Source organism: Saccopteryx bilineata, chromosome 9 (genome assembly GCF_036850765.1).
Source record: "Saccopteryx bilineata isolate mSacBil1 chromosome 9, mSacBil1_pri_phased_curated, whole genome shotgun sequence".
Lineage (NCBI taxonomy): Eukaryota > Metazoa > Chordata > Mammalia > Chiroptera > Emballonuridae > Saccopteryx > Saccopteryx bilineata.
The window spans coordinates 48,115,876-48,121,674 of record NC_089498.1 but is presented as its reverse complement, the minus strand read 5'-3'; the positions used below and the strand labels follow the sequence as shown (position 1 = coordinate 48,121,674).

Below are 5,799 nucleotides of genomic sequence, written 5' to 3'. Positions count from 1 at the left end.
TTCAAGAGACAATTCCTTATGTTTAATCATCAATCCAAAACCCCCACCATACATATCATCTTAACTTTACACCAAACAAAGGATAGAAGAAACTTGCCTCCAGTCTTTCTGGGGAACATGGGGGGTAGTGTAAACAATCCAGCACCACAGCTTAATAGCCTTTTGCAACCTAATCAGGCAAGTGAGGTGGGGGGTTGGGCAGACTGTCAGCTTACAGCCAATTCCCCACACTTCTGTCCCCCAAAAATCTAAACTCCAAAACCCTGTTGGTCTTTTGGTCCCCAACAGGCACATACATCTCTAGAATACCAGAGGGCGCACCTGGAAATCTTCTAGCGTGCACACTTTGAGAACCACTGAACTAGGGAATTAAAAAAAATCCACATGGAGATCGAAAGCAGGGGCAGAGACACAGAGAGGGCTTGTCCCACACCCAAGTGTGGTGGATAAAATTCCGGAGGGATATTTCAGCTGTGGAGGTCCCCTCTGAGGAGTGAGGGGTCCCAGCCCAGGGTTCCAGGTCCAGGAAGAGAAGTCCCCATAACTTCTGGCTGTGAAAAGCAGTAGGGATTGAGGCTGAGGGAAACTGATGGCTGTTCCTCTTAAAGGGCCTGTGTGCAGACTTACTCTGAGTCACTCCCTCTGAGCTCCAGGGCTGGGGTATAAGCTGGAAGGCAGCAGGGACATGCAGAAAAAAGCTGAATTACCAACACCTGGGGGGATGGGCGAAGCCCCGCTGTAAGATTTTGAGGGTGGGAGCTGGGTAGGGCTGGGAGCCCTCTGGGACAAAGCACTGTGGTCCTGGGCACTCAGAGGGCAATTGTGCTCTGCAGTTGTGGCTGGCCATCAGTGTCCAGCAGAATCAGGGCCATGTTCCCGCAGCATTTCTGGATGTAGCTATAGGCTTCTGGGGGCGGGGGTGTGGGCAATAGGTGCAGCTGGAGGTGAGGGCTGTCTGCAGGGGCCTCTCTGAGGCCTCACCACCTCCACACCCTCCTCCCTCCCTTCCCGCAGGCCCCAAGGCAGCCAGGGCTACTCTCATTTCCCAACCCTGACAGAGCAAGGGACGACCGGACTGGCCAGATATCTAGGAACCCATGTTTATACCCTTCTGTCTTCCCAGCTAGCTCAGGCAGCTTGAGGCTGGAAGGAAGGCTGAAAATTGGCAGTACGTTCCTTTCGGTAGGTGAGTCTTGGGCATGCTGAATGTGGGGAGGGGGACCCCTGAAAACTTACACACAGCACAGGCTACCTGCCCCCTTCAAGGGGGCACATCCCGTGCTTGCTCTCCTGACCACAGCCTGGTGTGGTCAGGTTCCCAAATTATACTTTCTTTTGGCCCCTGCAGAATTCTGTCTTGAAAACCTGCTTTCTGCCAGGTGAAGTTACTCTGTGAAGACTTTCTCTGCGACTGGCACCTCTTCTCCTGGATGCACACATTTGCAGACCAGGAGAGCCTGACCCCTCCTGCTGATGGCCTCGAATTTGCCAGTGGGGAGCAAGACATTTCAAGGACGTCCTCCATAAGTCCCTTCTTCAGCCATTAGCCTCCCTCCTCTGTTCCTCCATTGCTCCAGGAGATAGGTCCTACCCCGAAAAGTGTCTCTTCTCTTTGTGGCCTTAGGTGCTCCATGCATGAGCATTTCTGAGACAACTGACCAAGGATGGAGCTGTGCAATATCCACACAAAGAAGGGAACCAGTGACCCAGCTCCTTGAGGCCAGGAGACAGCGGTCCTGTTCTCTAGAGCTCCCCAGCTTCCTACTCAAGGCAAAGGTAGGGTTTCTTGGGCTGCAGGCAATGGAGAGACCCGGGGAAGGAGTTTGGTGATGGTTGCTTATTATTCCCATCGCTCTCCATCTTGCCAACTTGCCCTGTTAAGAGTTGCATCTGACACCCAGGTGGGGAGCTGAGAGCCATGTCAGAGCCACCCTCCTTCCCAAGTGCTACTGGGGGGCTGCGATTAAGGAGCTCTTCAAAGTCCAGACATTCAACTGACATTGGAAATGTTGACTGAGACCTCAAAGAGATGCAGCTGGGGTCCAGGTTCCCATAAACACATGATCAGACCTGGAGGCTTTATTTCTTCCCACCTGGAATGAAGGCCTTCCGTTTCCTGAGGGGAAAATAAAAGAGGCAAAGGTCATGGGACATCATGGAGACCTGCTGGCTGCCGCAGGGCTGCGGAGGCAGGCGCTGGTGTGAGGGCCCAGAGCCTCCTCAGAGCCCTGCCCTCGGCCTGCTGCTTGGGGTCCCGGAGAGCTTTGCATTTTCCAGACCTGGTAGGATTCAGCCGCAAATGTACCAGCAATCTTCACTGACTCTTCCTCACTCCTGGGCCCAGGCCCAGTCAATCTCCCCTCATCTTTCCTTCAAGTGTCAACTCTGGAATCAGCAAATATTTCTTACAATGATAGGAAAATATTTGTTAAAACCATTTCAGAGAAACTTGCGGCAAAAGACCAGCATATACAGGACTGGCTCAACCAGTTACAGAAACATAACTTTGATTGTCCGTCTTATATGCTTTATAATAAATAAATGGCATTAAATAAATATTTCATCAGAATGTTACTTATGTAAATATTTTGAGATTTTGTTTTAATTTCTTGGATTTTTTTTAGCAAGTGTGAAAGAGACACAAAAAGAGACAGGAAGGGAGAGAGATAAACATCAACTCTTAGTTGTGTCACTGTAGTTGTTCATTAATTGCTTCTCATACATCCCTTGACCAGAGGGTTCCAGTCGAGCCAGTGACCCCTTGCTCAAGCCAGTGACCTTGCACCCAAGACAGCAACCATGGGATCATGTCAATGATTTCATTCTTAAGCCAGCGACTCCGTGCTTAAGCTGGTGATCTCGGAGTTCAAACCTGGGACCTTAGTGTCCAAGGTTGACGCTGTATCCATTGTGCCACCACAAATCAGGCTTGTTTTAATTCCTAAATAGTGAACACTAGTAGATATTATCTACATAACTAAATGTTTTTGGAGTCCTTAACAATTTTCAGTGGTGTAAAGGGGTGTTGAGGTCACACTGGAGAACCCCAGCCTGGACGCGGTGTGGCTGAGTGCAGGGTCAGCTGAGCACAGCTTACTATGACCATCACCTGCTAGCCTGTCTCCCAGGTGAGGCTCCTGGGACAGATGCAAAACAGTTCTTCATTGTACCTCTCTGTTTTCCCTGCTTTTATTTCTTCTTTTCTTCCCTTTCCCTCTTCCTAGCTTTTCTTTTGTTTTTCTTCTTTCCTCTCCCCCAACCTCAACTCACAACAAAAGTTGCCCGCATTACATATACACAATGAAATACTATGGGGCCATGAAAAAGAAGGAAATATTATTTTTTGCGACAACATGGATGGAACTGGAAACTTATGTTAAGTGAAATAAGCCAGGCAGAGAAAGGAAAATATCATATGATCTCACTCATGAGGATTCCAACAAACAATGTGAACTGAGGAGTGGAATTGAGACAGAGGGGTGATCAAAGGATCCAGAGGGAAAGCAGACAGAGGGAAAGGGGATGATAGGGTGATAGGAGGGGACCAGAGCAGAAAAACAAATCCTGGAGGGAAGGGGGGAGGGTGTTACAGGGAGGGGGACAGGGGGCATGTACTGGGGAACACAGGTGACATTAGAATCTATGTAAACACAATAAAGTAATAAAAAAAAGACCCTGCCCTGGCTGGTTGGCTCAGTGGTAGAGCGTCGGACTGGCGTGCAGAAGTCCCGGGTTCAATTCCCGGCCAGGACACACAGGAGAAGCGCCCATCTGCTTCTCCACCCCTCCCCCTCTCCTTCCTCTCTGTCTCTCTCTTCCCCTCCCGCAGCCGAGGCTCCATTGGAGCAAAGATGGCCCGGGCACTGGGGATGGCTCCTTGGCCTCTGCCCCAGGCGCTGTAGTGGCTCTGGTCGCAACAGAGCGACTCCCCAGAGGGGCAGAGCATCGCCCCCTGGTGGGTGTGCCGAGTGGATCCCGGTCGGGCGCATGCGGGAGTCTGTCTGACTGTCTCTCCCCGTTTCCAGCTTCGGAAAAATACAAAAGAAAAAAAAAAAGACCCTAAAAAAAGTTACCCACATAAGACTCCTTCCCTTCTTCCTATGAGTTGACATTTTTTCTTTTATCTAAACAGAGACACAGTAACATTTGTAGTAGGTGTTTTGTTACTTACTGCTCATTCCACTCAAAAGAGGTAATGTGCAGTGCATATTTAAAAACACATCTTCACCTGTAATCAAAGAACTGAAAATGAAAGTAATAGTTTTTCACATCAAATTGGCAGAGATTTATTAAATGAAAAGGCAACTCGCCCTGGCCCGTTGGCTCAGCGGTAGAGCGTCGGCCTGGCATGCGGGGGATCCGGGTTCGATTCCCGGCCAGGGCACATAGGAGAAGCACCCATTTGCTTCTCTACCCCCCCCCCTCCTTCCTCTCTGTCTCTCTCTTCCCCTCCTGCAGCAGCGAGGCTCCATTGGAGCAAAGATGGCCCGGGCGCTGGGGATGGCTCCTTGGCCTCTGCCCCAGGCGCTGGAGTGGCTCTGGTCGCGGCAGAGCGACCCCTCGGAGGGGCAGAGCATCGCCCCCTGGTGGGCAGAGCGTGGCCCCTGGTGGGCATGCCAGGTGGATCCCGGTCGGGCGCATGCGGGAGTCTGTCTGACTGTCTCTCCCCGTTTCCAGCTTCAGAAAAAAAAAATACAAAAAAAAAGCAACTCACCTGACCAGGCGGTGGCGCAGTGGATAGAGCGTCAGACTGGGATGCGGAGGACCCAGGTTCAAGACCCCAAGGTCGCCAGCTTGAATACAGGCTCATCTGGTTTGAGCAAAGCTCACCATCTTGGACCCAAGGTCCCTGGCTCAAGCAAAGGGTTACTCGGTCTGCTGAAGGCCCGTGGTCAAGGCACATATGAGAAAGCAATCAATGAACAACTAAGGTGTCGCAACAAAAAATGATTGATCTCTCTCCATTCCTGTCTGTCTGTCTCTATCTATCCCTCTCTGACTCTCTCTCTGTCGCTGTTAAAAAGAAAAAAGAAAAAAAGCAACTCTCTTTTCACTGCCACAGCCCTCCCACCTCACTCTGGCAGCCTTTGCTTGGACATAGAGACCCCATCTGTGTCTTCTGGGGAGGCTCAGGTGTCCCACTGATAAAGCTTCTTAAGTCCAGGTCCCACTGGCAGGGACTCCAGGCCCTGGGGACAGTTTGTAGGATGGCACAAGAGAGGGGAGATGGCAGAGAGGTGACTAGGCAGGAGGGGAGTAAGGACAGGTAAGCCATCTGCCCAGGGGTCTGGAGGCCGGAGAAGGGGTGTGGGGTAAAGGAGGAGTGAACGCAGAAAGGGAGGCCGGGCAGAGAGGGTGGACAGAGGAGGAGGGGAGTGGGGTAAAGGAGGGGTGAAAGCAGAAAGGGAGGCCGGGCAGAGAGGGTGGACAGAGGAGGAGGGGAGTGGGGTAAAGGAGGGGTGAAAGCAGAAAGGGAGGCCGGGCAGAGAGGGTGGACAGAGGAGGAGGGGAGTGGGGTAAAGGAGGGGTGAACGCAGAGAGGGAGGCCGGGCAGAGAGGGTGGACAGAGGAGGAGGGGAGTGGGGTAAAGGAGGGCTGAACGCAGAGAGGGAGGCCGGGCAGAGAGGGTGGACAGAGGAGGAGGGGAGTGGGGTAAAGGAGGGGTGAACGCAGAGAGGGAGGCCGGGCAGAGAGGGTGGACAGAGGAGGAGGAGGGGAGTGGGGTAAAGGAGGGGTGAACGCAGAGAGGGAAGCCGGGCAGAGAGGGTGGACAGAGGAGGAGGGGAGTGGGGTAAAGCA

At 52.2% G+C, this 5,799-nt stretch overlaps 1 long non-coding RNA gene across 1 annotated transcript; it reads right to left on the bottom strand.

The window, feature by feature from the left end:
- On the bottom strand, positions 1-5,423 carry LOC136313455 (uncharacterized). The gene is made up of 2 exons (XR_010727146.1): positions 4,715-5,423; positions 1-2,116 (listed from the first exon to the last, which is right to left on the bottom strand). It is a non-coding gene; the product is annotated as an uncharacterized lncRNA (long non-coding RNA).
- Positions 5,424-5,799: the final 376 nt, after the last annotated feature.